Raw genomic sequence first — 23,129 nt, 5'->3', positions numbered from 1 at the left:
TGAAACACTGTGCAGTCTGCTGGTTGCTCTAAAGCACATTAGCAGCCAATTTAGCAACCCTTTAGGTAGGTTTATGCACAAATAATACTTTTCTAAAAATCAGTGAATGTGGTCACATACGTATCCCTTATTAGCGACTTCAGTGACCCTACTGACTCTGAATGGTGAGGTCAGACAGCATGTGTGCTGTAGCTTAGATAATCCTGTGCTTCTACAAAATTTATTTATTTTATTTGTTACATTTGTATCCCACATTTTCCTCACCTATTTGCAGGCTCAATGTGGCTTACATAGTACCGTAAAGGCGTTCGCCAATTCCGGTAAGAACAAATACAGTATTGTTGTGGTAGAATAAGGTTCGTGTGTACAGACACATTAGGGAATCAGAGAGAGGAAGAGTTATTATATAGTAACATAGTAGATGACGGCAGAAAAAGACCTGCACGGTCCATTCAGTCTGCCCAAGAAGATAAATTCCTATTTGCTACTTTTTTATTTGTACTGTCCTCTTCAGGGCATAGACCGTATAAGTCTGGCCAGCCCTATCCCCGCCTCCCAACCACCAACCCTGCCTCCCACCACCAGCTCTGGCACAGACCGTACAAGTCTGCCCAGCACTATCCCTGCCTCCCACCACCAGCTCTGGCACAGACCGTATAAGTCTGCCCAGCACTATCCCCGCCACCCAACCACCAGCCACGGCACAGACCGTATAAGTCTGCCCAGCACTAGCCCCGCCTCCCAACCACCAGCTCTGCCACCCATTCTAGGCTAAGCTCCTGAGGATCCCTTCTTTCTGCACAGGATTCCTTTATGTTTATCCCACGTATGTTTGAATTCCGTTACCGTTTTCATCTCCACCACTTCCCGCGGGAGGGCATTCCAAGCATCCACCACCCTCTCCATGAAAAAATACTTCCTGACATTCTTCTTGAGTCTGCCCCCCTTCAATCTCATTGCATGCCCTCTCGTTCTACCACCTTCCCACCTCCGGAAAAGGTTTGTTTGCGGATTAATACCTTTCAAATATTTGAACGTCTGTATCATATCACCCCTGTTTCTCCTTTCCTCCAGGGTATACATGTTCAGGTCCGCAAGTCTTTCCTCATACGTCTTGTAACCCTATACCATCCTCATAGCTTTTCTTTGCACCGATTCAATTCTTTTTACATCCTTAGCAAGATACGGCCTCCAAAAGTGAACACAATACTCCAGGTGGGGCCTCACAGGGGCATCAACACCTCTTTTCTTCTGCTGGTCACACCTCTCTCTATACAGCCTAGTAACCTTCTAGCTGCAGCCACCGCCTTGTCACACTGTTTCATCGCCTTCAGATCCTCAGATACTATCACCCCAAGATCCCTCTCCCCATCCGTACCTAGCAGACTCTCACCGGCTAACATATACGCCTCTCTTGGATTTCTACTCCCTAAGTGCATCACTTTGCATTTCCTCGCATTGAATTTTAATTGCCAAACCTTAGACCATTCTTCTAGCTTTTTCAGATCCTTTTTCATGTTTTCCACTCCCTCCGGGGTGTCCACTGTGTTACAAATCTTAGTATCATCCGCAAATAGGCAAACTTTACCTTCTAACCCTTTGGCAATGTCACTCACAAATATATTGAACAGAATCGGCCCCAGCACCGATCCCTGAGGCACTCCACTACTCACCTTTCCCTCCTCCGAGCGTACTCCATTCACCACCACCCTCTGGCGCCTGTCCGTCAACCAGTTCACTACTTTGGGTCCTATCTTCAGCTCATCCAGTTTATTTAAGAGCCTCCTGTGGGGAACCGTGTCAAAAGCCTTGCTGAAATCTAAGTAGATTACGTCTATAGCACGTCCACGGTTCAATTCTCCGGACACCCAATCAAAGAATTCAATGAGATTCATTTGGCACGATTTCCCTTTGGTAAAACCATGTTGTCTCGGATCTTGCAACTCATTTTCTTCCAGGAAATTCACTATCCTTTCCTTCAGCATCGCTTCCATTACTTTTCCAATAATCGAAGTGAGGCTTACCGGCCTGTAGTTTCCAGCTTCTTCCCTATCACCACTTTTGTGAAGAGGGACCACCTCCGCCTTCCTCCAATCCCTCGGAACCTCTCCCATTTCTAAGGATTTATTAAACAAATCTTTAAGAGGACCCGCCAGAACCTCTCTGAGCTCCCTCAATATCCTGGGGTGGATCCCATCCGGTCCCATGGCTTTGTCCACCTTTAGTTTTTCTAGTTGTTGATACACACTCTCTTCCGTGAACAGTGCTATATCCACTCCATTCTCAAATGAACTTTTGCCAGTCCATCGTGGTCCTTCTCCCTGATTTTCTTCAGTAAAAACAGAACAAAAGTATCTATTTAGCAAATTTGCCTTTTCTTCATCATTATCTACATAGCGGTTTGCAGTATCTTTTAGTCTCACAATTCCCTTTTTAGTCACTCTCCTTTCACTAATATACCTGAAGAAATTTTTGTCACCCCTCCTTACCTTTCTAGCCATTTGTTCTTCCGCTTTCGCCAGACGTCTCTCTCTCTTGGCTTCTTTCAGTTTCCTCCGGTATTCCTCCCCTTGTTCCTTGTCTTGAGTTTTTCTGTATTTCTGGAACGCCAACTCTTTAGCCTTTATTTTCTCAGCCACTTGCTTGGAGAACCATAGTGGTTTCCTTTTTCTCTTGCTTTTATTTACTTTCCTTACATAAAGGTTTGTGGCCCTATTTATAGCTTCTTTCAGCCTGGACCACTGTCCTTCCACTTCTCGTACGTCCTCCCAGCCCATCAGCTCCTTCCTTAGGTATTCCCCCATTTTACTAAAGTCAGCATGCTTGAAATCCAGGACTTTGAGTTTTGAGTGGCCACCCTCCTCTTCAGCCGTCATATCAAACCAAACCGTTTGATGGTCACTGCCGCCCAGGTGGGCACCCACTCGGACATCTGACACGCTATCCGCATTTGTGAGCACCAGATCCAGCGTCGCTCCCTTCCTCGTGGGTTCCATGACCATTTGTCTGAGCAGAGCACTTTGGAAAGCATCCATAATCTCTCTACTTCTTTCCGATTCTGCAGACGGAACCTTCCAATCTACATCCGGCAGATTGAAATCTCCCAGCAACAGCACCTCTCTCTTCTTTCCCAACCTTTGAATATCTGCGATCAGGTCTTTATCTAATTCTTCCAATTGTGTTGGAGGTCTGTAGACAACACCCACGTGGACAGAGGTTCTATCATCTCTTTTTAAGGTGATCCATATCGCTTCTTCCTTACCCCAGGTCCCTGTCATTTCGGTTACTGTGATATCATTTCTCACATATAGAGCTGCTACTCCACCTTAACGACCCTCTCTATCCCTCCTAAATAGATTATAGCCTGGTATGTTTGCATCCCATTCATGGGAACCATTGAGCCATGTCTCTGTGATTGCAACAACGACTAAAGTCTGCCTCCAACATCAGGGCTTGAAGGTCATGAACTTTGTTGCCAAGACTGCGAGCATTTGTGGTCATCACTTTCCATTTACATTTCCTGGTATGTGTTTCAACATTTGATATTTTGGTGTGTTTTTTGTCTTTGGGTCCCTCCATATCTTTTTGTTCCACCTTAATTTCTTTTGCTGTTTCTTCTGGCTCAGTTCTACTTTTAGGAACCTCACAGTGCTTTAATGGAGCAAAAGAATTCTGTAGGGGTAACACTTGTGAGGGTGTATGCTCTGTGTCACATGACGGAGTCTGCCTGAGCCTACTGTGAACCATCTATTCTTAGGTGGTTTTATCCTTTGAGGCAGTGGTGTGAATTTGGTTTGATTTTGTGCAGTGTGATTTTGTGCAGTCTTAGAAGTTGCTTTAAGTGCATCTAATTCCTGCTTTAATTTACAGAGCTCTTGTTTTAAACTAGCGAGCTGATTACAGATAGGACAAGCCTTAAGTTTCCAGATGATTGGCCTTGAAACTAAAGCTCCACAATTATTACAGAGAATAAAAGTCATCCTGATTTGTTGGAATGGGTACGAATAGGTATTTTATGATGGGGCTTGACAGTGTGCAAGATTAACTTTACTCCTCAGCAATTTGAGACAGTTGTAATTCGGGTGGAGTTAAGTTGTGATAAGTAGTGTAGTTAGAATAGGGATTTAGGAAGTGTCAGTCTTGGGGTGGGTGGGATGAGGGGTAGGGTGGTTGGGTATAAACCTAAACTTGTGGAATGTGTTTGCTGTAAAACCTATCTTAGGCCTATATTAAGCCTCTTTTCTACAAAGCTGATTGGGACAAGGGGAAGACAAGGATAGTAGGTAGAGATTTATTTTGTTTTGTTTTGTTACATTTGTACCCCGCGCTTTCCCACTCATGGCAGGCTCAATGCGGCTTACATGGGCAATGGAGGGTTAAGTGACTTGCCCAGAGTCACAAGGAGCTGCCTGTGCCTGAAGCGGGAATCGAACTCAGTTCCTCAGTTCCCCAGGACCAAAGTCCACCACCCTAACCACTAGGTCACTCCTAGTTCTAGGGTAGGAAAAGCCACAAATATAGCCAGCACAAGTCTTATCTGAGTTTCTCCCAGTCAGAGACCAGCAACACAGCTCTCCACAGAAAACACACTTGTGCTTTTAAAATGGCTGCAGAAAAAAAACCAGGTGAGCTGAGATGGGGTGGGGGAGGGAAGGAGCTCTGAAACACTTGGCAAAAGAAAGATTTCTAATACTTGCTGGCAGTTTGAAATCAGAAATCTAGTTTTCAGATTCACAGATATCAATAAACCAGTTTGAAACACAGTCAAATTATACAGTCAGATCAAACAGGTTTTTTTAAAAATCTTTTTAGGAAAATATATTTAACGAGCTTTGGTTTCGTTGTATTGCAGGGTACAGGAATTTAAGTTGGGTCAGTAGGGTATGCCTTTTTGAACAGGTTAGTTTTTAATGATTTCCAGAAGTTTAGGTGATCATAAGTTGTTTTCACGGCTTTTGGTAATGCGTTCCATAGTTGTGTGCTTATGTAGGAAAAGCTGGATGCATAGGTTGATTTGTATTTGAGTCCTTTGCAGCTTGGGTAGTGGAGATTTAGGTGTGTTCGTGTTGATCCTGTTGTGTTTCTGGTTGGTAGGTCTATGAGGTCTGTCATGTATCCTGGGGCTTCGCCATAGATAATTTTATGAACCAGGGTGCAGATTTTGAAAGCAATACGCTCTTTGATTGGGAGCCAGTGCAGTTTTTCTCGGAGGGGTTTGGTGCTTTCGAATCGCGTTTTTCCAAATATAAGTCTGGCTGCCGTGTTTTGAGCAGTCTGAAGTTTCTTTATAATTTGTTCTTTGCATCTCACATAAATTCCATTGTAGTAGTCTACATGGCTTAGTACCATTGATTGTATCAAGTTGCGAAATATTTCCCTCGGGAAGAACTGTTTCATGTGTTTGAGTTTCCACATTGAGTGGAACATTTTCTTTGTTGTAGATTTCACTTGGTTCTCTAGTGTGAGGTTACGGTCGATTGTAATACCGAGAATTTTCAGGCTGTCTGAGATAGGGAGGGTATAATCTGGGGTGTTTATGTTTGTGGGTTTGTTCGTATTGTATTGGGATGAGAGGATGAGACAGTGTGTTTTTTCTGTGTTGAGTTTTAGTTGAAATGAGTTTGCCCATGAGTCCATGATATTCAAGCTGAGCTTGATTTCGTTGGTGATTTCTGTCAGATCATGTTTGTAAGGAATGTATATTGTGACTTCGTCTGCATAAAGGAAAGGGTTATGAGCCCACTTTGACTTGGGGTTTTTTTTCTTTTCCTTTATTGTGACTTAGATATGTGGTGAGACTCAAGGGAGGAACTCTCATGGACCCGGGAATAGCAATGATTTAGGGTCCAACAATCTTAAGACTGAGGAGACAAAAGGCTTAAGTTTGGCGAGTTAGATTCATATTCTTTGGCTATGTCTACAGAGATACCTCAAGTTTCTAAAAACGGCATTTGTAGGTGGAAAACCTATGACTTGCTAGAGAGGAATTCACCAGGACCTCATTCGCAGTTTCAGAAGCTTTTCTGCTGAAGAAAGTCTACACCAATATGAGGTGGGTCTCTCTCAAAAGGGCAACACTGATACCAGGGAATGATTGAAGAAACCCCTAATGTAATGGTTCTCGGTTTTCAGAATAACAATGAATATGAAGATAAATGTATATAACAGAGTCCAATTATATGTAAATTGGTCTCATGCATATTCACTGTGATGATCCTGATAACTTTACTGGCAAAGTGTGCATCAAGGAGAGGGCTGAGAAGCACTGTCATAGTGTATACAGAGGGTTTGGTGACTGTATGGGCTTATTCTCTTCATGGCTTGTAGCAGATATTGTGTATGTTTGCCAAACTATCCATTTGCATCAAGTACCCCGGGGTGTGGGGGGTGTGTGGGGGGGGTGGTGGTTTAAACATAAGGGTTGTAATAGACTTTCTCCCCTTGTGCCTGTTGTTCAATGGCCCCTACTTCTCACAAGAGTCCATACCTTCGACCTGTGAGAGGAACAGGAGTTACACACCAGCTCTCCTCTACTTAGTCTATAGTCACTGACAAACAAAATGAGGGAAGCATGAACAAAAACATATCAAACGAAGGTACGTTATTTCAAAACACAATGAAAAATTAAACTAAATACAATACTAATACACAGCTATGGCCCTAACCTATGATTACAGCGCAATATCTCTGGTACTGGATATGAAGAATTTGAAAGGCTCAATCCAATTATAAAAATATTGACTATAAGACTGATTTGCAAAATGCATTGCTGCTCCTTTAAGCTCTTTAGCCTAATTTATGCAAAACATTACAGCAACATTTGTAATTATAATCACCTGCCAAGTGTCCATAATTAAAAGGGCAGCAACAATTTAGATTTAGTATTTTCACTTCCAGCCTATTAGGCAGAAATAATTTCACAATGCACAAAATGAGCAGTGCCCCTGTCCTCATAAATATTTCCTCCTGTGTTAATATGCTGTTGCACAGTACTTGTTAGAGAACTTTACATTTTAAAACAGTTTTCTAGTGCATTCAAAACCTGATTTGCTGAGATTTATTTTTCTGCAGACACAGAATGGGAGAAAAGTATTAGGCCTCAAATGTTCATGAAAGATTCTGCCTTTTCAGGACATGGCATTGAAGTCCTCTACTTATCCACAGAACAGGAACAGCACAGGCAACAGCAGTGCAAGCTTGCCTCACACACACAAAAACATACCGCCCTATTACTATGCATCACCATGCTCTGAATGGACCACCTTCAACTGACGGAGCAATTTGGCAGAGCTGCCAAGTTATCTAGGTGCAGAAAGAAGAAATTTGGACACATTTGTTCCTCATGGTAAGAGAAGGATTTCCATAAGTATAGTTTATGGTTTGGGGGAGGGGGTAAAGAAGTCATAGTGGCAGTGGGGAGAGAGAATTAGCACCCAAACACTTAGAGGGGGCACTACTCCACGACTAACTCAATCTACTTTAATGAGGATTTCTTAGAAGTGATGAGGCAAGATCTCTATTAGTAGCTGAGAGGGTTTGGAGAGTCGAGTACTGTTCTTTAACTGCAATTGGAAACACAGTCAAGGAGATATACAGGTTGTCCCCTGTACATAGGACTTCAGCCAGCTCGCCTTGTATATCCTCTCTCAGGCCAATGGTTCTCAATGAGGCCATCCTTCTTACCCCAATCACCATACCAGATACTTCACTGGAGGAACTACCTGTTTCCAGCAATTTGGCTTTCTTCTCCTGTGGGAGCACATCTGTACTAGGTTTCAACATCAGCACCAGTGTAGGGCACCAGCATGAATCCTGGGGCATGTTACACATTAAAGAACCAATACCATGATCAAGGGCCATGTCAAAACCAGAGCAGGGCTAGAGACCTTGTACTTCAGGTCTAGTTTTCTGGCCTTAAATTCTCGAAGCAGCCTGTGGCCAGAGACCTGTGTGAAATGTAGAGATTCAATCGGTTCATAAGAAGTCAGCCCCCTGAATGAATGTTTTTTGGCCTCTTCACCTATCAGTCACAATAATGAGACCATTTTTTTAAAATAAACCTTGAGTAACTAAGGCTTTGGGGGTGATGTGAGGGCCTGAGTGGTACTCCTGGGAATTTGTAGTGTTGGGTCTAACGGCAAGTCTGTGGACTTCTCCTTGACCAGTCTGGTGAGGAGCCCCATGATCAAGACCCAGAGGCAGAAAAGGGACCCCACTATGAGGAAGGAAAGGCTGGTCTATTTGAATCCTTCAAAGTATGTCCACTTTTGCATTTCTAAGCAGAGTTTTATCTTTCCTTTGACAACATTTCAGTAAAATGAACAAACCACACCTGAATCTATTAACCTATTAGCAATCTACACACACATGTGGTATCTCAAATCTGCAAAACTTACAACACATAGAAATAGCCCATTCTTGTTCCAAAGACTATGAAGAAAGTAGCAAGTGCATAGAAAGTCACTCACCAGATGGCAGAATTGGTTAGGATGGACATGGCCCAATTTTTCTTCACAGCTGTTCCTTCATTTTGAATATGCCCCTTAGTGGTGAGAATGTTGATACCAGGAGGTCGTTTATATGCAATTTCCTAGAAATATGTATGTCCTGTTGGCAAGCTCACTGAAGCACTAGCTAAACTAGTTCCACTAGACACACTGTGGGACAGGCCTCAGAAGAAAATTTTGATGAATTGTAGGGACTTGACTGTAACTTAACCTGAAGACCATGGGCAGTTGTGGGGAAGCTTCCTCAACCACTGGCACCAGGGTGTCTGATAGCAAGGTTAAGATCCTTCACACTCATACAGGTGCAGAAACTTCAGAATGTTCTACACTGTCCCATGGTAGTGTCTTCAGCTCCAGAAATCAATGGATCTGCACTGGGACCATATGACAAAGGCGCCAGACATTTCTGTGCCATAATTTTTGGAGGCTTCAGCACCATGGATGTCATTTGCTCCAACTTTGGCTTTTCTGGTACCTTTAATTTCTGAACTGATAGAAGTGCCAACCCCTACTCCAAAGACCTTAAAGGCTATAACTTCACAGGCTTCTTAATTTGTGGGATGTAGCATAGAGGCATATTTTCAAAGCACTTAGCCTTCCAAAGTTCAATAGATTTCTATGGAACTTTGGAAGGCTAAGTGCTTTGAAAATATGCCTCATAACCTCTTTGGGCTTCTTCCCATAGCTTCTGGCTCCAGCTTCAAGAGGGGAAACTCACTCTTAGGGAATGCAGCACTCTTTTTTCCTCCCCTCACAGCATTCCTAAACTCGCCTGAGGTGGTACATGGGGGAAAGGAGCTGAACCAACTGCTTGCAGGACCTCAATTTTTAAAGCCAGAGACTTTCTGTCCCTGAGAGACAGACTACAGAGATAGCTGGGTCAAAGGCAGTGATAACAAGATATTGTGTCCATTCATGACTGACATCTTCACCCATGAGGATATTTCTTGTACACTAGGGTTGGAGTCCATCATTGGGGCCCATGAGGTTGAGCTCTGTGTGTGGGTTTGTTTATGGATTTATTTGTTTGTTTTTTAATAGAGCAATATTTTCTTAGGGGAGGAGGATAAAGAATATAAAGGAAAGAAAAACAAAAACATGACGATGGCTCAGAGAATTTCTTGTCAGGCAGTCGGCAAAGAACAAGACTGCAATCCAGACTTCAATGAGGACAAAAAAGCAGACTAAGGGCAGGAAGGCAGCTATGTGGGATCTTGTACACATGATCAGAAATACATATTAGCCCATTCTTAGCTCAGAACGCAGGGTCTGTGTGTCAGATGACATCAACCTGCAAGTCCATGTCCTATTGTGGATTAAAAACTGGTTGAAGGATAGGAAACAGAGAGAGGGGTTAAATGGGCAGTATTCACAATGGAGAAGAGTAGTTAGTGGAGTTCCTCAAGGGTCTGTGCTAGGACCGCTGCTTTTTAATATATGTATAAATGATTTAGAGATGGGAGTAACTAGCGAGGTAATTAAATTTGCTGATGACACAAAGTTATTCAAAGTCGTTAACTCGCGACAGGATTGTGAAAAATTACAGAAGGACCTTACGAGACTGGGCGGCAAAATGGGAGATGACGTTTAATGTGAGCAAGTGCAAGGTGATGCATGTGGGTAAAAAGAACCCGAATTATAGCTACATCATGCAAGGTTCCACGTTAGGAGTTACGGACCAAGAAAGGGATCTGGGTGTCGTCGCTGATGATACACTGAAACCTTCTGCTCAGTGTGCTGTTGCAGCTAGGAAAGCAAATAGAATGTTGGGTATTATTAGGAAAGGTATGGAAAACAGGTGTGAGGATGTTATAATGCCGTTGTATCGCTCCATGGTGCAACCGCACCTTGAGTATTGTGTTCAATTCTGGTCACCGCATCTCAAGAAAGACATAGTAGAATTGGAAAAGGTGCAGCGAAGGGTGACTAAAATGATAGCAGGGATGGGACGACTTCCCTATGAAGAAAGACTAAGGAGGCTAGGGCTTTTCAGCTTGGAAAAGAGATGGCTAAGGGGAGACATGATAGAGGTATATAAAATAATGAGTGGAGTGGAACAGGTGGATGTGAAGCGTCTGTTCACGCTTTCCAAAAATACTAGGGCTATGGGGCATGCGATGAAACTACTAATTGTAACAATACTTTGTTCTTAACAAACCGCTTATGACAATTGTCATTACGGCATAATGTAAGCCACATTGAGCCTGCAAAGAGGTGGGAAAATGTGGGATACAAATGCAGCAATAAAAAATAAATAAAAGGACACTGAATATTGTGACACTACCCTAAAGATAAGGGAAAGCAGGTATCTGTGCCAGTCAAGGCCATTATTTCATGAGCCAACTTTTAACCACAATGGCCATTATATGTGCAGGTTAGTCAAGGAAAAATTCAAAGGATTTATACATGCAGAATAAATAGCTTCCACGCCATGCCATTTTATTACAGCCCATACTACACTTTCTTCTTATTCATGGTACAGAAAAACGCTAGATACCACTAAAGCTTTTAAACTATTATCGTCTGGTTATCATGAACATAAAGTTAAAATAGTATGAATAGTTTGGGGGCACAGATAAGTAACAAAATAAAGTTACTGGTTAGTTAAAAGACTTTCTCAATTGAGGAGGTTTTCTGACCAATAAGATGGTAGAAGCTTTGAGAAAGCTTTTGTCATGAAGTTTTGAGGTCTTTCCGCCTTTTAAAATATTCAATACTATGTACACTTTTTATACTATTTAGTTGTAGATTATTATTTTTTCTGATGTGTATTTGAGACTTTTTAAATCCATTGTCACTAGGAAAAGAAAAGGTAGATTATGGAAAATCATCTTCTTAGTTAAGCATCAGTAAATTTCTTAAGAGTGAAAACTAGCAGATATAGATATTTTACCTTTGAATAAGATTATGAGGGATGTGCCCTATGGCTGAAGACACTTGTTTGATTCTTGGACAGAGACTCCTGCCCCTAGGGCAGACAGGGACTGAAAATGCCATAGAGGCTCTGTTCTGATTCCCTGGGAGAAAGGTGGGCAAACAGCATGTGATATCAGGTGGTGCAGTCATGTAGACTGCCACAATGAGACTTACTCATTCCAGTCCCAATGGTTATGGGCCTGCATAGGAAAGGACAGAAAGGCAAGAAGGACATGTATGAAGACAGGAAAGAAGCATCAGTGCACGCAGCCCCTTCATCTTTGGGTTTTGGGAAAGCTGAGCAGTCATTTCTTGTGTTATCCATTCCAATGTGAAAAGGCCGGACAGCACAAGGAATCTAAAGACTTTCTGTGCTGGCAAAAAAAAGTTAATACCTGGCTTTAGTAAGGTGTTAAATGTTAAGCTTTAGTGGATTTTTGCCAAATAACAGGTGGAGAATAACATACGAAGCAATTTACCATGCACAATGCTAAAACCTAATTTTATATGTGATGTTCTGTTTGAGGCTCACATTGTAGTGCAGTAAAAGGGTCCCAAAACAATCAAACATTTCTGCCCCTGCCTGCCATTTCTTAACCCAAATCCAAACATTTTTTAACCATAAAGTCTTGATAGAAATGGACAATGTGCCTGCCTGTATGAATCACAGATGGCCCGAAAATGTAAGCTGCAAACACTGCAGCGGGGGAAGGAGAAGGAAGCAGCAGTGATTCTGGACCTTCAGAAAGTAAGGTAGCAAGTGATTCTGGATTTATGGGAGGAGAAGGGCTGCAGGGAATGGTGTGCTGGACTTTCTGAGAAAAGAGGGTTGCAAGGAAAGGGAGACCCATGTGTCCGGGGGGGGGGGGGGGGAGACCCATGTGACTGGGGGGGGGGGGTCACGAAAAATTGCTCGGACATTGAGGGTGCCGTGAAGCAAAAAAGTTTGGGAACCCCTGCAATGGGCTCCTAAATGTGTGTGGATTGAGTAATATTAAAGCTACACATAAAAGCCACAGCCCTTGCTACCAAAAAGAAGTCATGAAGTTATTTTATATGTCTGGATGTTCTACAAAAATGGAAAGCACCCTTGCTTAGAAGATTTAGGAAATGAAAAGACTGCATTTCCAGTAAGCAATTCCCTACAACCTGTGTATTGTTTCTTTAACTAAATAAAATTCTTAATCAAAATATTTTTTATAAGCTCATTAAAAAGGGACTGATTGCTGCTTCTGTTACCAGGCTCAGAGTCAGCACTACAACTGAGTGACTTTTTCACACATGGCCCCTGCTTTTCTGCTATGATTTTCATTCTCTACCAACTCATGCAAATGATATCCTGCGATGAATCTCTTCACATGTCCCCACACTCTTCCACAGGTTGCCCCTGTCCGGTCTTTATATATTTTGTATTTGTTTTATTTAGAGTTAGCTTATGGTATGTTACATTTATGTATAGTAGTATTTCCCTTTCCTCAGAGGGTTTATAATCTAAATTAGAATTAGCTTATTATTAAATTTACAACTCTTATTTGGCAATTGAAAAATTCTTACAAGGAATACCGAGAGGTTAGATAAGCAAAGATCTAAGGCAGTGCTTTTAACCACTTTGTCGCAGCACACTTGTGTGTCACCAAGAGCTGGAAGATACGTCACTAAAATTTGACAGACAACATAGCCCATGCTTTCCTTAACAACCATGTGTGCTGGCAGGCAGGGGACAGAACAAAACAGGGATCCAGGTGCTTGAAACCTCCACAACAGCTCCTCGCTCTGCTTCCCTCTACCCACAATCACTATTGCCATCAGCTCACGCTGAAAAGGTTGCGAGTCTGCTTCTCCATACCCAGCAGCCATCCCTCTCCTGTGACCATGACTGCTGTCATTCCAGGCAGCAGAGAAAGATGAGACAACCTGAGCACCCCCCCCCCCCCCCCCAATCTTTCTCCTTCAGCCAATTCTGATCATTGGATGGGTGAGGGTGAGTTTTAAAAGGGAGCCTAGTGGAGTGGTATCACTACAGAAGTAGTTGGCAAGTAGCCCCCTTCCCCAAAGAATAATGGCTTTCAGGATTGAGATTAGGTGGGAAATTGTGGATGAGAACAAAGATTTAGCCATTAGATGGGAACTTATGGTTTTCAATACAAAAATGAAAACAATCTACTACTATGACAATTAGAGTTCTCCACAGGATTTACTCAGGCTGGATATTTGTAATGCTAAGCCTTGGGTTTGATCAAGTATTGCTTCTTTGTAGGATGGTACAATTGTATGTTCTCTTTTATAGAAGGCTAAATGGAAGAATATGGGCTACAGAAGTTACCAATTCAGCATAAGTTAAGACCGGAATTCAGAGATAGTCATTACTTAACTTCCATAGTAGCGACAATGAAGCCTCCTAACTCTGCATGTCTAGGAGTTGCATGGCTCCTAGTATTTGTGGGAAAACAAAGAACCGAGTATCCAGGCAACTGTATTATGCCGAGCTGTCTGAGGGCTGATGTCTGTATAATACCTGGCCACAATGCAGGCACAGACAATTAAACTGTAGATTCACATCCCACTTCTCTGTTCTATGCTTCCTCTACCCTCTCATAAAATAAGAGTTATATTACTATCTGTATAATATATTGTTGAAGTATCACACAGCCACAAGATGACCTGTCATGTACTAGCACCATCTCAAACAAAATACCAGTTCCCCTCCCTGCTCAGACATAGTAGTAATTTTATAGCACTACTAGAGATGCACTCAGTACTATAGGCAGGGCTATTGTTAGGGGGTGCAATCAGCAATTGCTCTAGGTCCCCATGCCAAAGTTAATATCTCCCTTCCAAACTGCTGCCCTGGATCCCAGCTCTGACAATAGGACATGTACGTAAGAAATGGCCCACTCTCTAAGGAGGTAACTGGACACACACAAGACAAGAAAGACGATTCAGGAAACATTTATTATAGCTACAATCAGAACAAGGGTTTAGGAATTAAAAGCAGCCTCACATAGGTAGGTTTTAGGTTGAATGTGAATATAGTCAAAAGGCCAAGTAATTAGCCCTGCTTTGCTCTCTGCCTAAATTTGGGGAAGGCCCTCCTTGTTTATGCAGCATAGTTAGTGCATCAGACAGTACTCTCTCCTTTTGGACATTATGAGCAGGGCAGAACATCCCACTTCTGACTTGGATGCTCTTTTGAAAATGCTCCTCTGTGTACTAAAACTCCTCTGTGCATAGAGCAGCCATAAACCTCCCACATGTTACTACATCAGCTCATGAGCTGGAAGCAGGAGAAAACTACTGGATGAATAAAAGCCAGAATTAGCACCATATAGCAAAAGATTTTTTTTTATTCACTGTGCAAATAAAAACGAACATAACTGGATACCTTTAAAATGAGAGTAACTTGAAGCGCAAAGCAGCTTCTGCTGGAAACAATCCTATGCACTTAATTAGAAGTATGCTTCTGTAGTATTAAAGATCACCTTGAGCAGAACCTAGTGGCATCAGCAAATATTTTTATCAGTGGCCCAGCCCTGTTATGAAAGTCTGATTTCAAAAAGGTTCCCGAGGCTAGGGCTGTGACACAATAAGAATTAATTAGAGCAGCAGTTAAAAATCAACTATACCACATCTCTAGTAGCCATTTTTTTTTAATGTACCACTGCAATGGCACATGCCTTTTAAAAATATAAACTCAAAACATTTTCATGCGGTTGACCAATACAGTACTCTAAAACCATAAATCTTTGCACCAATGTTATAAATATATATATTAACTCCATAGTTCCTGGGCTACTCTGTTCTGCTCACAGGTGGGTACAGCCCTACAGCTTTATTATCAAAACTTACAGAGCTAGTATGCTACAGGCAGCAGGTGTGCAGGCGTGACAAGGAGGCACACAGGAAGACACTAATTACATTCCTTTTACCCAAACACCATTAAGGTCTGCCATGGAAACACACACTCCACCTTCCTCATAACATCCTGAAGGTCAAACCTCAAATAATGCACAGAACATAATATATGCTGTACTAGGTCATACCACAAGACCCTCAAGCCCAGCGGTCCTGTCTCTGACACGTCACAAGTACCAACAAGTAAATTCATTCCTTATTACTCATAGCCTGAGATGTGTGGTGGCTTTCCCAGGTCTACACGGCTAATAATGGTTTAAGGACTTTACCTCCAGGAAATGGTCTCTAAATCTTTTTTAAGCTCCACTAGTAACATAGTAACATAGTAGATGACGGCAGAAAAAGACTTGCACGCAGGGGCGTAGCCAGACACCCAATTGTGGGTGGGCCTGGGCCCAAGATGGGTGGGCAGAACCATGCCCCAATCCCACAGGTGATCTGGTCTCTCCTTCTCTCACCTGCATGCCATATGGTCTCTCAAACACACACCCCTCCCCTGCATACCTTTTAAATAGCAGATTTTCATCGGCAACATGCAGCTACTAATACACACTGCTCATGTTGGCCCCACAGCCTTCCCTCTGATGCAACTTCCTGTTTCTGCATAGGCAGGAATACATCAGAGGAAAGGCTGTGGTGCTGGTGTGAGCAGTATGCAGCAGTCGCTGCTCACTGCAGGTGAAGATCTGCTATTTACAAGGTATACAGGAGGGACAGTTGTTGGGAGTTTTTGGATGGTGGGACTTTGGGATCCCTGCCAGCCACATCATAGATGTGCTGCTACTAGGTGGGCCTGAGCCTAAAGTGGGTGGGCCTGGGCCCACCCAAGCCCACCCTTGGCTACGCCACTGCTTGCACGGTCCATCCAGTCTGCCCAATAAGACAACTCATATGTGCTACTTTTTGTGTATACCCTACTTTGATTTGTACCTATGCTCTTCAGGGCACAGACCATATAAGTCTAGGCTACCTACCTTGACCACACGGTTACTTTGGCACATTCCACCCCTTAATAATTTATAGTTTATTAGAGCTTACTATACCACTCTGACCATGCAGGGCAGAGTGGTGCACATGTTAGAAAAATTTCAGGAAAAAGGAAAGGAACGCCAATTTTTGATACGAAAGTAAATTCAATCACACTGTGAGAGAAAACAGGAGGGAAAACGGAACTGGGGGAAGGGAGATAAAAACATTAATATAGTAGGAAGGAGAACAAAAAGAGAGAGGGCTTGCTGGTGAATACTATTAATCTGGTACTCCAAAAGCCTGTATAAAAAGCCAAGTCTTAAGTTCAGATTTGAAGCTTCGAAAGGAAAAATTGATACGGACAGAAAGGGGAAGATTGTTCCAGACATGACATGAAAGAAAAATGCACAGTGCCTAGCTGATTCTAAATATGAGAAATTTTGGGACTTGGAAAGATGAAATAGTAACATGGAGGGGGATAATCGAACGGGGGCGCCCATCTCTAAGGACGGCCCCGTAAAGGGGCGGGGCAACCCGTATTATCGAAACAAGATGGACGTCCATCTTTCGTTTCGATAATACGGTCGGGGACGCCCAAATCATGAAATTTAGGTCGACCTTAGAGATGGTCGTCACCGGTTTTCGGCAATAATCATTTGGTCATGGGAGGAGCCAGCATTCGTAGTGCACTGGTCCCACTAACTGAATGGAAAAAGCGCTTCCCTTACAGATCCGGAAAGGAATGGGTATGCATGAAGGAAATTGCCTGCAAATGAGCTGCTCACTGTTAGCTCATTTGCACACGATTTCCTTCCTAAGGAGGGGAAGCGACTGCAGTTGAGGACGTCCAAAATGTGGATGTTTCTGTGAGGACGTCCATGCCTTTGCTATGCCTCCGACACCCTCTTTATTTATTTAGATTTTGGATCACAAGTAGCAGCAGTGGGATTTGAACCGGCCACCTCTAGATTGCAAGACCAGTGCTCTAACCACTAGGCCACTCTGCCACTCCTCCACTCCCTTGAAATTTGGCCATCCCTGTGGGGGGTAGTTGAGGACATCCAAAATGTTTGAAAGAAGGACGTCCATGCCTTCGTTATGCCTCTGCTGACACACACATACCTCCAACCCCCCCAGGGACCTGCATACTGCCCCCCCCCCCCACACACAGGGATGGCCATATTGCAAGGGAGTGGAGTGGAGGAGTGGCCTAATGGTTAGGCACTAGTCTTGCAATCCAGAGGTGGCCGGTTCAAATCCCACTGCTGCTACTTGTGATCCAAAATCCAAATAAATAAATAAAGAGGGTGTCGGAGGCATAACAAAGGCATGGATGTCCTTCTCACAGAAACATCCACATTTTGGACAACCTCAGGAGACAATATTTTTTACGTGTTCCTTGTAAGTGTGTAGCAAATTTCTGTGAAATGTGTTTTTTTTTACTGAGCCTGATCAATAAAAAAATATTTTAGATACTAAAAAGCTGGAGATCCCAAGAACATCCTAGGGTTAGTGGCAGGCCCCACTGTTGTGGGAGGTGGGCTGTAAATGAATATACATCTGTTCTATCCCAATTTTCCTAAATTTTATATGATTTTTCCCCTCTTCGGGGGGGGGGGGGGGGGGGGCTTGGCTCTGTTCTCTTATTGAGAGCTAAGTGATACAGGTTTATGCTTGCATTTTGAAACGAGTCTTTGTATTGCTACAGTACTCTTCTTGAAGCTAAATGTACAGCCAGCAACACATGCAGAATCAGTAACGAGACGTGAAGTGTGCCATAAGAATACACCCACTGCATGTTTCTATCAGTAGTTGCTATTTGAAGCTGTCTCCTCTCTATATAAAACATAAAATGAGAGAATGTATTCCATTTAACAAAGAAGCTATCATTCTTCCCATCATAAAACAAGCAAAGTGGTTCACCCCTGAGCAGTGATCACCACCACCCTCTCCCATTCTACTTGAAAGCTTTCACTGCACTCCAGCATGTATGTATTCCTGCTCTCCTTCTACCATCTGTCTTCTTGTTGGCTGCATCATTAGATAAAATGAAACCATCTCCTTAGTAACGGCTTTTTATTATTTGTATAACAATCCTGTAATCTAACCAGTGAACTGCTCTAATCTCCAGAATTACCAGTGCTATATAGTTTTTCTGTATGGTTCGTACAGGTGGCTTCTCTGCAAAGTCTCTAAGAGAAGACTGCAGTCAAAAGGTGAGGGAAGAACTGTAGAGACTAGAAATTCTTGTTTCATTGGTATATATCTTCTATTAATTTACTGTATTCTACAGCAATTTATGGGATACAGCACAGAGGCTGCAGAATAAGAACAGCAGAAGAGGAACACAGCAGTATACTGCTATCCCAGAGCTGTAAAACAAATGAGAGGAGGTGGAACAGGCAAAGAAAGAAAAGCAAAGTTATTCACCTGTAGCAGATGTTCTCTGAAGACAGCAGAATAAATATTCTTATTAATGGTTGACATCAGACAAAGCCCACAAATGGAGATGCTCACCGGCATTCAATTCTAGAAGCTTTTGGAAGCACCTCACCACATATGCTTTCATCTTCCCACCCGCCATCATTGTATGGGACTAGGTCAGTCTAATACAATAGCTGACAGAATATAACTGCAAGGGGAGGTGGATGGGGTAGTATGAATATTCAGCCTGCCATCCTCAGAGAACACCTGCTACAGGGCAAGAAGAAAGAAGATATTCTTACTAATGGGAATCTCTAACTACCAAAAGAGGGCTGCAACAGGAAAGATCCCATAAACAAACTGAGAACCATTAACAGACTTTTTTTTTTTTGCCAACTGTCTGGAACAGAAATAAATGGGCCTAAGGGAGGTAGAGTTGGATTCTTGACCCCAAATACGTTCTAAAATATCTCTGACCGAACCGTCACATCAGGAATCCTGCGATGTAAATTTGTAGTGTGAAGACCATACTGCAGCTCCACAAACCTCCTTTATAGAGGTTGATATCAATTGGGCAACCAACATAGCCATGGCTCTGATACTGTGAGCCATGAAACGACCCTCCTCCAGAGTCAGTCCAGTTTGGGCATAAGTAAAGGAGATGCAGTCTGCGAGCCAGCTGGAAATTGATGGCAGCCCCCTATCCTGTTAGGGTCAAAACAAACAAAAAAGCTGGGTGGACTTTAAGGACTTGAGACCTCTCCAGATAGAAGTCCAAACTGTACAGTGCACTTTCACCACAATGGGCATGGGGTGTTGGGGAAAATATTGGCAAAACAACTGACTAGTTAAGATGGATTCCAACACAATCTTAGGAAGGAACTTAGGATGTATGTACAATACCACTCTGTTGTGATAAAATCTAGTGTAAAGTGGATTAGCTATAGGGCCTTTGTGAACTGGGTGCAAGGCCAAACATCAATATGCCCAGGGAAACCATCCTGAACTTTTGTTTTTCCAGATATTTATTTAGAGCTGTTTTGATCTAGAATGGGAAGAAATCTCCATATTTTTTTTTATTTATAACAAGGAAGTACCGGGAATAAAATCTCTGCCCTTTCTCATTTGATGAATGGGTTCAACTGCATTGGCCTGTAAGAGGGAAGAGAGCTCCTCTAAGTAATTCCTGTGTTGAGAGCTTAAATTTTATGCTCCTAGAGGGCAGTTTGGAGGGACAGCTCCCAATTGGAGGGTGTAACCTGTCCAGATTATTATGAGAACCCATTGGTCTAAGATTACAAGGGGCCACCTTGCTTGGAAAAAAAATTCAGCCTCCCTCTCAACAGAAGGTAATACAGAACAGTGACTGGGATTGCAGCTATGCTCTCCTGGAGTCAAAAACTCATCCATGAGTTTGACTGGGGAGCTAGTTGGTACTTTTGGGACCTTTTGCTGCCTCGGGTGGAAGAGAGATTCCTGGTTGGGGTGGGGGATACCTACGCCTTGGGGAGTAGTAGGTCCTCTGTTGGCCTCCACCAGTAAATCTCTTGATGTGAAATATGAGTCAAAAGCAAGCCGGGACAGTATCAGAATTAATTTTAATGTGGTCCGCAACCTCCTCCACCTTGTCACCAAAAAGAGCAATCCACCCAACATGGAACGTCTATCAGCTTCTCCTGAACTGCAGGTTCTAAGTCTGAGGCACACAAGCCAGGAGAGTCAAACCCAATACTCACAGTGGAGGCCCTAGACACCATCTCAAAATTATCAAAAGGTTACCCGGACCACGTACTTTCCACACTCGCATCTTTGGGTACTGGCTTTCTTAGTTCCTCCACTATCCTAAAGGGAGGGCGGGTAGTGTCTGCCAACTCTGCTACACTGCAAACATGTTCCGCAAGTGCATACTCTCATGACTGGTATAAAGTTATGGCGGGAAGTGAAAAGCAGATTTAACCGCCATGGAATAGTGAGGAAGCAGTAGCTTCTTGAAACCAGGAGGCTTCTGAACTCTATAAATGAATCAATCCTCTCTTATTAACTGCATGTACAGAGAGGGGAGTCTCCCAGTGCTTCACCCGCATTCTTAAGGACTCTGTGCATAGGCATCACAGCTTCCTTTGAGGGAAGCATCAAGCTGAAGAATGTCCAACAACTCAGCCCTGGGCTCATCATCAATATCGAACTCAAATGAAACTGACTTAGCCATCTCCCTGACAAAGTCAAAAATGGAGTGCTCCTCTGAAGGAGACTTCCTCCTTTCATGTGGATGGTAGAGGGGATCTGAAGGAAGATTAAGGGACCCCTCCTCAAAGAAGACCTCTGGTGCCTCTCCAACACCCAGGAGCAGTCTAACTAGACTCATAAAAATACTCCTCAGAGTGTGGGTCTGAGCCCTCCATAGTCTACTGATGTCCTGGGAAGGCCCTGGGCAAGGGCGCCAATGAACCCAAGGGACTGGGGATCAGAGACTCAGTGCGTACCAGCTCAGACACCCCTCGACACACCAGTGACAATGTATCCTCAAAGTATGGTAGGGGCCTGGAGGATGGGTTGGAGTTCTCAAGGAGCCAACATCGTTTGACAGGGAGAAGACGAAGATGAATCTTTCCTAACCTTGTGGTGGGATTGGAGGATGCCTAATCCCGATGGATACTACTGATGCTTGATGCAGAGGCAGGCGTACACCTCCTCAATGTTGATGCAAGTCCTGGAGCCATTAAGACTAATGCCTCGGTTCATAGACTGGACTTGCTGGGGCCAAAAATTCAAATTTATTTCTTCCGATAACCTTTAATCCCTTTTTTTGACATATGTGAACAGATTTTACAAAGCGAGGGATTATGATCAGGCCCCAGGCATTGCACACACCAATTATTTGTGTCCATATGGAACATGGTCCTGTTGCACCTTTTAAAACACTGGGAGTTTAAGAGACAGGTCTGGGAAAATAGCTGAGGTGAAATAAATGGCATGATGTTGAAAAAAAAAACCCTGACCAGAAAGCTCTAGGCCTAAGGGGGCCATGTAAGATAAAGGAAACCAGTTGAAAACCTGAGGAAAATAGGGGGAGAGAATTCTGGCCCCATGCAACATATACACAAAAAGGAGATAGAGAAATAAACTAAGGACAAACCACTGCAGAAAAGTTTGATGCAAGCTGAGGGGAGACACAACAAAAAGCGCCCTCATTACTGTGCCGAAAACTAAGACTAATCTGGTCCTGTGTGATGATAGTGGGCAGGAATATGCGCACAATCATGGTGAGGCATTTCTAAAAGCTTCTGAAACAAAACACTCTGGAGCACCTTCACACTTGGCTCAGTCAGTGATATCACCCATTAGTTTATTTCCATCTTGCTTGTCATCAGTGAATAAATGGATAACTTTATGCCTACAAACCCTATCATCCAGCTTTTCAGCTGCTATTTGAGAGCGAAAATAGTATATTAAAAAAAACATTTGCATAGTTTTCTGGACATGACAATTCAGCTCCTAATCCTTGATGATTGGCTTTTCCATCACAGCTGTTAACCATTGATTGTATGCATGGCTTCCAATCCATAAATCTCCTCACTTTCTCTTTCATAAACTGATTACAGTCCTGCACTATTCCTCTACTATATTTCATTGGAGGCTACCTGTGATAGCAGCTGGACAATAACATAAAATAAGATTTTATATGGAGCACAAGGCACTGCAGTACAAGACTATTGAAAGACCCTAGGAGCATTCAACAGGAAGAACTTTTCAAAAATCAGAAATATGTTGGTATGGGGTTCCCCAGTGTCACACAAATTATTTTAATAAAAAATAACGAGCATCCCATTGAATACAGCTCAGCTGACAAGAGATCCTGAGTAATCAAAAGCATCTCACTGATTCAAAATTCTCTGATGTTCTCCAGTGTTCTGACAAATATGTCAAAATGTGCTTTACAGAGAAAGTTAACTCTACTGGGCCATCAAATAAAAAATGAAGCACAAATTCATGAGTATAAAGAGTTTCCTATTTTTCTGGAAGGACAGAAAAACACAAAGATAACCAAGGAACTACCAGAATTCCTAATACTGAATTAGGATACTAAAAGGAGTTACATTTAAAACTGAAAGCAACTTCAGCCGGCCAATTTTCTCAAACCTACTCCATGTCAGAGTTCTCCCTGTTGTGCAGTTGACACTCTTTTCAATGCCTTCAGTCCTGTCGTCCAGACATAGCACACTGTACAGGGTATGAGTCAAAACTGTTCATTAAGAAATTAGGAAAAAAAATCACCAGTGACTTAGGGGAAACCCAGCTTACTCACCAGTTACTTGACCATGTTTTTCCACTGCCATGCAACAATGGCAGATTGTATGGTCAGCTGAAATTTTGCTGATTCTCTGCAGCCAGATAACTCCA

The 23,129-nt window shown here is 42.9% G+C and overlaps 1 protein-coding gene across 1 annotated transcript in view; it reads right to left on the bottom strand.

Annotated features, from left to right (window-relative positions):
* SSH2 (slingshot protein phosphatase 2) overlaps positions 1–23,129 on the bottom strand; it is a 282,722-nt gene that overhangs the window by 222,615 nt on the left and 36,978 nt on the right. The window lies entirely within an intron of this gene.

Source organism: Microcaecilia unicolor, chromosome 13 (assembly GCF_901765095.1).
Source record: "Microcaecilia unicolor chromosome 13, aMicUni1.1, whole genome shotgun sequence".
Lineage (NCBI taxonomy): Eukaryota > Metazoa > Chordata > Amphibia > Gymnophiona > Siphonopidae > Microcaecilia > Microcaecilia unicolor.
The sequence above is the reverse complement of the archived record's forward strand: the minus strand, read 5'-3'. Positions and strand labels throughout refer to the sequence as shown.